The sequence below is a fragment of the Eleutherodactylus coqui genome, chromosome 2 (assembly GCF_035609145.1).
Source record: "Eleutherodactylus coqui strain aEleCoq1 chromosome 2, aEleCoq1.hap1, whole genome shotgun sequence".
Taxonomy (NCBI): Eukaryota; Metazoa; Chordata; class Amphibia; order Anura; family Eleutherodactylidae; genus Eleutherodactylus; species Eleutherodactylus coqui.
Genome location: NC_089838.1, coordinates 69,255,640 through 69,265,309, shown reverse-complemented (window position 1 = coordinate 69,265,309; position 9,670 = coordinate 69,255,640). Strand labels below are relative to the sequence as shown.

Sequence of the window (9,670 nt, the reverse complement as noted above, 5' to 3'; positions counted from 1 at the left end):
AAGGACTACCTTCATTTCTCCACCGGGGATCATGCCGGTCTGTAAGGAACGGTGGCGTCACGCGTGACAAGTCTACAGTTCACCAGACGTATACAGGTGACCGCTGTCCCGGCGTTGCCTGATAGAGGCCTAGCGGGGCTTGGGCCGAGGTTGCGTGCATCTCTCTGGGGAGGAGTCTGGCAAGAGCCACCGTGACAGGTGCCAGCTCTACCCTCCCAGCTCCTCAGCGCGGGCCGTTGGGACGCTGCACCTAAACATAAAATCAGCAGGGATTTAAATGTGTTATACTGAATCTTTTCCCACAAAAATATATATCAATCTCTTCAGTTCCTCCTGCTTTATAACATGCTGCCCGCAGCTCAGACATTATATACAACATGCCAAATTCCCTTTAAATCTAGACACCCTGACAAAGACACATCCCTAACATGCAGAGCACAGTTTTCATACATTCAAAGCTATGCATTGCATAAGTTTAGGTGCCTTATGGCCACTAAAGCCTTGGGGGGTAATACACATACTGATATTCTGAAAGAGAACTTTGATTTTTGAACTGTAGGAAATGTAAAACTATCTCAGGTCATAAAGCCCTTCAAAGAATGACTGATTGTACAAAAGATATGCTCCTGCATATGACAGCAAAGGGCAAGTATATTTATTTGTGTTGTTTCTATGTTCTCTATAATCAGAAAGTGGAGTAAAACGTCAGGAATAACGTTTAATACAAATACTATTGCTAAACTTTTTAAATATGAAGCCTCCAGGGAGGGACTAAGACCGAGCTGCTCCTTGCTGTGTCTGGTTCTTTCTGGTATGCTCTTACTATCACTAGACTATAGAAAGTTAATGGTCTGCAAACTTTATCACCTCAGTTCAAAAAGTAGGGACAGATAAAGGAAAAATCTGCAGGTACAAAAAGGTAGAGAAAATGTATGTGGGGTTTTATTGTTTGCTTTTTTTACATTAGGCATACAGTGCAAACAGCCCTTGGTATACTAGTCAAGGGCAAGAAGAATGTTAATTAATCTAAGGATATTGCCACTTGCCCAATTACCAACAGTGTTTCTTACTAATTAAAAATGTGATTAATTGATTAAGGATTTTAATGGGGTCGTCGGAGTTTAGGAGGGTATAGACATTATGTGACCAGTGGGGGGTTTGTTCCGGGTCTTACATTTAGGTAGGAACAATCAATGGTTGATCCAGGGATTATTCTGACTGCCATTAAGGAGTCGGGAACTAATTTTTCCCTGAAAGGGCAAATTGGCTTCAGCCTCTTGTTTTTTTTTTGCCTTCCTCTGGATCAACAAGCGGGTTGAAACAGGCTGAACTAGATGGCCATTGTCTTCATTCAGCCTAACATACTATGTTACTATGTATGTCTCATTAAAGACATTTGAGATTAGTTGTCTGGAAAAAGCTGAGTTAAGCCAATAGATTCTATTGAATAGAAGATAAAGTAGCAAGGCATTTTTCTAACGCTGCTTGTTCTAGTGATCAGCGAGGGTCACAGCAGTTGGGCACCACCTGATTAGATATTGGTAGTATAGCTTAGCCATATGCACCAATATCTGTAATGAGACAACTCATTAAATATTTAGTACAGCTAACAGCATCGATATAAAGTTAAGCCAGCTACAGATTTTTGACAGTAGATATCTGCTGATTTTGCTGGGATCATCTAGCATCCTAATGTCTATGGGGTCTACTATGAAGAAGATGGGGAGGTGTTGCAAGACCAGATAGGAGGCTTATGCTTGATCTTCAGGACTGAGGAAGGTTTTTCTTTAATTTTTTATACTGACATTTACGAAGTTGCACAATAGCTTTATTTTTGCAGGGCAACTTATACTTTTTATTGGCACCGTTTTGGGATACATTCATTTTTTTTATGTGGAATGAAAAAAATGCAATTCTATTACTGTTTTATGTTTTCTTAAAAGCCCTGCACTATAAATTATAATTATATATGGTTATATGCTAACCATACTCTGTTTCATATCATTACAGCCATACCATATTTGTAGCTTGTTCTTTAATATTTTGGTACTTTTTCTGAATAAAAGCATGTTTTATGGGATGAAAACATTTGTATTACCATATTCCAAGATCTATTTTGTATTTTTTCCTTTGCCATAATAGCATGCATGTTTTGTTTTTGCAGTATGGGGGAGACCTTTTAATTTTGTTGAACTCTACTGAACTTAGTTTCATTTTTTTTGTTCCACTAGGGTAGTAGAAGCAGTAGCCATTTGAAGAATTACACAATGCTTTGAAATACTTAGCATTTTAAAGGATTGGCACATGTAAGTGTTAAGGCCCATTTACACACAAAGACAATCTTCCAAACGATTGAACGATTGACAGTTTTAGTGATCGTTTCACATAAAGTGTTAATGGACACTAATGTCTGTTTGCAGAGCACAGCATGTAGTCTAAGCTCTGCACACAGCTCCTTTGTTCTCACACCGGTTGTTGGCAGAATACAATGTAATCTCCGACTCCCGTGCAGAACACAGCCTGCAGACCCTGCTATCTCTCTCTCTAGAACAATGGATTTTAGGCTCACCTTAAAATCATCTTTCAGCAAAAGACTGAACGATGGCAGCATTTACATGCAATGATTATCACTCATATGCCATAGTTTCAACAAATTTTGAGCAATGATCATTGCGTGTAAATGGGCCTTTAGACTAAGGATAGGAACACACTTGCATATATTGGCTCTATTTTTTTTTTTGTGTAATATGGAGTTTGTGTTCTGGCCTGACCGCAGGTCTCCTGACCTGAACTCCAAGCATGATAGAAAAGTATGATACTTGGAGTTTGGGTCAGGGGACCTGTGGTCAGGCCAGGATGTACTTTTGTATTACAAACACAAACATGGAGTCAAAATATGGAAGTGTGTTCCTGGCCTAAGAGGCAAGCCTTTAAGCCTAATAGGACCTGGGAGCTTTTGATAGGTGGAAAACCATCAGCACTAGAGATGAGCGAGTGTACTCACTAAGGTAAACTACTCGAGCGAGTAGTGCCTTATGCGAGTACCTGCCTGCTCGTCTCAAAAGATTCGGGTGCCGGCGGGGGAGAGCGGTGAGTTGTGGGAGTGAGCAGGGGAGAGAGTGAGAGAGAGATCTCCCCCCCCCCCCGTTCCTTCCCGCTCTCCCCCGCCGCTCACCACCCACCGCCGGCACTCGAATCTTTTGAGACGAGTGGGCAGGTACTCGCATAAGGCACTACTCGCTCGAGTAGTTTGCCTTAGCGAGTACGCTCGCTCATCTCTAATCAGCACCCTCCAATTTTCCTCCCTCTGTGAAACTCCTTAGACGACATGGTCACAATTGATTGCAGCATCTAAGAGGTTGAATGATTGGCTTCGCTCTGTTAAATTAACATACTGTACAATTTTGGCAAAATCAAATACTCATAATAATAAGAGAGAGTGAAAGATCAGCTGACACTGATGTAATGCCTATTACTAAATAAATACAGATTGATATAATTGTCTTTCCATGCACCAACAGATTTGTTAATTGTGCAAACCATCACATTGCTCTAACCCTGTTGTAGAGAATCTTAATCCATATATCATTTCATTATTATTCCTAGTCATATTAACCTTTTACACTCAGTTCATGAAAAGTTTAACATTTGAATTATTAATTCACTTTCATTAAGTATTTCGGTCTATTAACTTGCAAATATCTTTCCCAACTTATTTTCACGGTAAGAGAAAAACTAAATATCACATAAGACTGAAATGTTAAAACAGATTGAATTTGAGGATTCAGTACAAATTCTAAAATTCACAGTCAACTGCAATAACTGCAGTCAAGAGGATGATTGGTCTTTATTTAACTGACATATACAACTACTAAATCATTCTACTATTTGGGGCTTAAACAGACGTGTTTTCTCCCTTTATGCAGATGTGAAAATCATGGCCGCATAACGGGACCAAATGAAACTATTGTTTTTAATGAATTTCACTACTTTGCCATCTGATTAACGGAATGGGTGAGAAAAGATAGTACTTGCCCTATCTTTCCCATATGTGGGAAAGATAGGGCAGGACCTTTCTTCCTGCTATCTTCTTCAATCTCTAGCGCATGGCTGGTGAGGGAAGAAATCTTGTTCAGGCACAACTAAGCTCTGTACCGGCAAATGTAGTTGCGCATATGGCCATCTGAAACCAGCCTTAAGGCCCATTCACAAGGGCACATGCTAGTTACACCTGTGATTCTTAGGCTCAACTCACATTGCACAGTACACAGACACATGTCTGTGTGCTTTCCAATACTCACGGACAGTAAACATTGCATGTCCGATTTTGGTCTATGATGTGGACTAGAATAAGGGATGCTGCAATTTGTTTTGTTACCTTGACCATCGATCTAGGTAAAAAAGAACACGCTAATTGGCTATAATGGTCTGTGTGATGTCCGTGAAATAAGCAGACAGCACATGGATAGGAAATGCATTTCTGTGAATGGGCCCTAAATGAAGCAGGGACAGACACAGACTGTAGAGGGAAACCATGCAAAAAAAAAAAATTATCCCCTGCCCTCTATGGGTATGTTTCCTTGGCGAACTTCACTGAATTATGTCTCTAAAATCCACGTCTTTTTTAGATGTGGTTTTTCAAGCAGATCCACATGCAGAATTTGCTGTGAAAATGGGCTAAATCCGCATATGGGAATATCAACATGTAAAATCTCATTTATGTGCGTTTCCACATCAAGATATGACATGTGACTTTGTTTTAGTTTGTGCGTAGTTTCCGCTTCAATATTCCGCATGCAGATTTTGCTTATTGACAGGGCAAATTCCACATGTACATCTGCACTAAAAAAAGACATCAAAATGACATGGATTTTAGAGACAGAATTCACGTGAACATACCCTACGGGCAAAAACGCATGGACTTTTGTGTAAATACACTCGTTGCTACAGAGCATAGTTGCGCATGAGTGTTTTTTGCTTTTTTATCGGGCCATTCAAACTCCGTGTCATAGCGCAGGAAGTAAAAAAGAACTGCAGGAAGAGAGGTCCTACCCTATTTTTTCTGCATGTAGTTAATACTTTGTGGGGGAAAGATAGGACAAGCTTTTCTTGCCCGTACTATTAACGTGTGAGAATCCAGATAATGAAAATGAAATCTTTGAAATTAATGGTTTCGTTTCATCCTGTTATGTGGCTGTGATAATCACATTATGGGATTAAACACACCCCTGTAAAGAAGCCCTAAAGCCTCATTTACACGCAAAGATGATCTCTTGAAATTAGCTCAAAAGACACTTTGAATGACAGTTTTGAGCGATCATTTTGCATAGCTACTAATGGGCACTAATGCTTATTAGTAGTTTATTAGTTTAATTTGCATTTAAATGATGCTCCCTTCAATGTATGCAGATAACAGTGGGGGTCTATTATCTGCATACAGCTTCATTGTGCTCCTATGGGACAGCAGCTGAAAACAATGTTATCAGCGCTCCCGCAGGGAATCACAGTTTATGGTCCCTGCTATCAGCTGGCCGGCCGAATGATGGTTTTTATGCTGAACTAAAAATCATTGTCCGAAAAGCTAACAATGGTAGCATGTTAATGGGGCTTAAAAGTGCATGAGTTGGATTTGCTGTGGATAATATCAGCAACAAATCTACAAACAATCTGCAGAGAAATCCACAAGAAAAATCCTCACCAAATCTTCCAGATTTTTGTGCATTTTAGTAGGGATTTGTGGCTATGGATTTTCCTGTGGATTATGCAAAAAATAAAAAATAAAAAAAATAATGATTTTAAAATCCACAGTTGCAGACTTTGCAGCAGATCTATGGGTAATCCGCAATGAAATCTATAACAACGCTTTGTTTGCAGATTTATTGCCTATTTTGACTTCCCCTATGAAGGCAATGGGTAAAATCCACAATGCATCTATAAACAATTCACAACAAATGCTAAGAATTTAAAGATTTGCACTGCAGATCCATCTCCATGTGTCAGATTTCTGCAGCATCTGAATGACACTTCTTAAAATGTCATCCACTTGCCTGTCATTGTAGTCCGCTATGAATTTTTCCCATACAAATCAGTGGATCCCTTATGCACTGCGCCTCACTGCACAGACTGCACATATGGTATGAACGCCCCTCAGGGCAGGCAATAAAATGCATAATAAAAATATGAGATGACTAAGTCTATTATTTTACTCATAATTTCAGCATAATTAACATTACTTTGCAAAGTTTGCATCAATATTTTTAGAGAAAGGCATAATCCTTGCGCAGCAGAGTAGTTGCTGACAGCAATGAAAAGTACTTTGCCTAATAAAACTTAAAGTTGGAGTCAACATTGTTCTAAAACTAAATGTCAGTTCATGCTATTAGCACTCAGTAATATCGATGCAGAAAAGTTCAGAAAAGTTAAGTCTCTGATACATTGCTTTTCTGATTAGTAGCTGTTATGTAAAATAGCATTTAACAAACACCCGCATGTCTTTCTCTATTCACGCTGGTGTCTTCAGGTTCAAAAGAAGGAGGCTTTCTCATGATGTACGCTCAGCTTTAATGAAGAGCCTCCAAGCTGTTTCTGTCATTACGAGGATCTGGTCTGAACTAGCCGAGCCTGCTTCCCATTGTTTACTACAAACACATGAAGCATGCCTGGCTCCTGCCCTATTTATGGTGCACAGAAATACCCTTTCACTTGTGCTCCTCTTCCAGACAGTCCTACTGTATAGAACCAAAGTCAAGTGCCTCTTACAATAGAAATGACAACAAACACATTTGTTATCCCAACTTTTGTCCTTATTATCCAACTTTTTGCCATTGATTAGCTGGTGGAGAACTGATTAAAATCATGCTTAAAGTAAAAAATTGACATTACATGACAGAATATATTAGAAAATTGCTTAAACAGTACTTGCTTAAGGTTACTATTGCCTCATAACCACCCATGAGCTGACAGAGTCATGGGAAAATGCTGCAAGGCTGGGCTGTATTATCAAATTCCGACAGATTCCCTGATATTTATCAGCAGGCTCCAAACATGTCTACACTTTTCATCCTCATGTAAATAAAGCATAGAAATAAGTTGTGCAACTTTATAATATACTTTGTGCTTCAGTTCCTTACCTCTTTCAAGTTTTATTATTGCTGACAGCAAATGCAAATATTCTCCTTTACATTCGAAGATTAAAAACTTTTCAAAACCATGAAGTCATGTCCAGGGGACACAGTTTCATGGCACGTTAAGTATATTCCATCTCTCGCACTCTCTTGGAATAAACCCTGCAGCTGCATCAGTTGATCATGTAGAAGACATGTTCGTGTAGAAGACATGATCAGGACAGCTTTTCGTCTTCTGCATATATACAAAAATGTTCCTGGCCATCTGAAAGCACAGAGAGGTCTTGATCATGGTGTGGAATGAAGTTACTTACCTTATATAAGGAAAAGCATTATTTATATAAAAACCAGAAAAGCATGAAAAAACTAGAACTTCTGCAAAATGAAAAAAGAGCAAATGTAGACTGTAGACTATGACCTACTGAGATCCATCCATTTAGAGCTTTCCATCGTTGTCTTCGCAGGCCTTCTAAGCTTGAAACTACCGGTAGCAAAAGTCAAGAGTAAAGAAAGAAAGGGTTTCGTGTGATCTCATAAAAACTTTCTTCCTACAAAAAGATGTCATAAAACCACAGTTTATATAGTTGTTCATATGCTAATTATCTTTTGTAATAATTAAATTACCATTTATAGATATTTGCTCTGCCAGTTTCACCCTTATCTGTAAGCAGATCACACTGTAGATGGCCAACATGTGACACTTAGACATCTTACCTCAGTTGTACTTGATAGGCCACAAACTTTTTTCTTCACTACAGTCATTCTGTAGTGTGAAGTTCCATTTGGCTACCACTTCCTGATGGAGGCTGTTTGTATGCTTGTAAATGGGGTGTAAATTGTTTTCCCATGCTAGGACTTGTGCTGTTAATTTATATAATCAAAATTTAGGTGTTTCCCTAAGCCATATTTGATACCAATGCTCCTACACACATCCTTAAACTCCACCCAGCCCTTGCTATCTGTCTCTGTTTTTCATAAATGTATTGCATTACATTAAGGTCTCCTAGCTCCATACACATACCTCCTTGGAGTTGTTTGGTCACTTTGGAGTGATAAACATTTGAAGAGGTCCTCAAGACATTATCTTTTGGACTAGACTATTTGACCTCGTGAAGTTAACATTTACACCGTGCTTGTATTGGTGTTTTTGTGTTGATGTACTGTATCAAAATGGTAGTATTTAGTACCGCTATTCGCTTGCTTGCCATCTGAGTTAAAACAAAGTTTAGGAAAACCCCTTCTACACAACCTGAGACTGACTAAAGAACATTAAGTCACTGAATCATTTCCACTCTTAAGGTCTTAATCTGTAATAGAAGCAGATGAAATAGTTCAACATGTTATAACAATTTGACAGTAGAAAATGTGCCAAAGATTTGCATTTGTATAAATATTAAAAAGTAGGCGGAAAAGATACAAAATGTTGGTTGTACACATTAGTCATCCTGAATTTCAGAAGTGTTTGGTAGTGACTTTCCATTAAGCCAACAGCAGTCTAGTATATGACCAGCTTTACCACAAGGAGACTGTCCAATCCCCAACCCCTGCCACAAAGAATAAAAAAATTGCTTGGATTGGCTAATGCTCTGTACATACCAGCATCAGTGCTTCAGTTTTTAACAGAGCCATGAATCCCAATGAATCCTAAGGGGTTTCTGAGGGGCTTCTGGTATTTTTGATGGCAAGAATAGAACTAGTGTACAATACCAAAAAGCAACAGAACCCTGACAGAATGGAAAAATAGAACCTAAGAATTAAAAAATATATATTTTAGCATTCTACCAAAGGAAAGTAAATTCATGGCAGACATTCTGTGATCTATGTTAATAAACCATTTCAATTTTTTAGCCAATTCTATTTATGTAATGAGTCAAGTTAAGAATGTGTGCAGAAGAAATAAAAAATATCAACCTATCAAGCTCTAGAATATACACTGACATGCCAAAAGACATGGAGTAGCAGTATAGAAATTGCTTATAAAGTTGTGTTACCTCAGGTGATAACTTGGGAGCACCCACACCTGTATAGGTTGTGAGGTTGAATACTGGCCATCATGCTCATGGCAAGGCAACAAGAATTACTGGAGTTGGAATGAGACATGATAGTGTGTGCCAGTCAGATGGGACATTCAATTTCCTAAATTATGTGGCCATTTAACATTCATCGATCCACAATGTCATGTGAGTAGCAGAAAAACATCATCCACAGTGGATAACGCTGTGGCCACCTCATGGGTGCTTAATGATTATGACCAACAGTATCTGGCTAGAATTGTCTGCAGACAAGTGACTTTAGCAGAAATCACACCCACATTCAATGCAGGAAGCTCCATATGCATATCCTGCAGGTCAATGCAGTATTCTTTAGCTTCTATGGGATATGGGAGCAGTAGACCCACCAGAGTGCCTATGTTAACACCATGACAGTGGACACAGTGCCTCAACGGGGCTCGTGAGGTTGTTAACTGGTCCATAGAGGACTGACAACATGTGGTGTGGTTTGATGAGCCATGGTATCAATTGTTTTGGGTTGATAGTAGGGTTGTG

At 39.0% G+C, this 9,670-nt stretch overlaps 1 long non-coding RNA gene across 3 annotated transcripts; it reads right to left on the bottom strand.

The window, feature by feature from the left end:
* Positions 1-231: 231 nt before the first annotated feature.
* On the bottom strand, positions 232-7,911 carry LOC136611453 (uncharacterized). Of its 3 annotated transcripts, none has more exons than XR_010790271.1 (4): positions 7,839-7,911; positions 7,547-7,605; positions 7,131-7,389; positions 232-250 (listed from the first exon to the last, which is right to left on the bottom strand). It is a non-coding gene; the product is annotated as an uncharacterized lncRNA (long non-coding RNA). The 3 variants fall into 3 exon arrangements; XR_010790273.1 differs by having other exon boundaries at positions 7,547-7,672; positions 7,839-7,888; XR_010790272.1 differs by lacking the exon at positions 232-250 and adding an exon at positions 4,239-4,391.
* Positions 7,912-9,670: the final 1,759 nt, after the last annotated feature.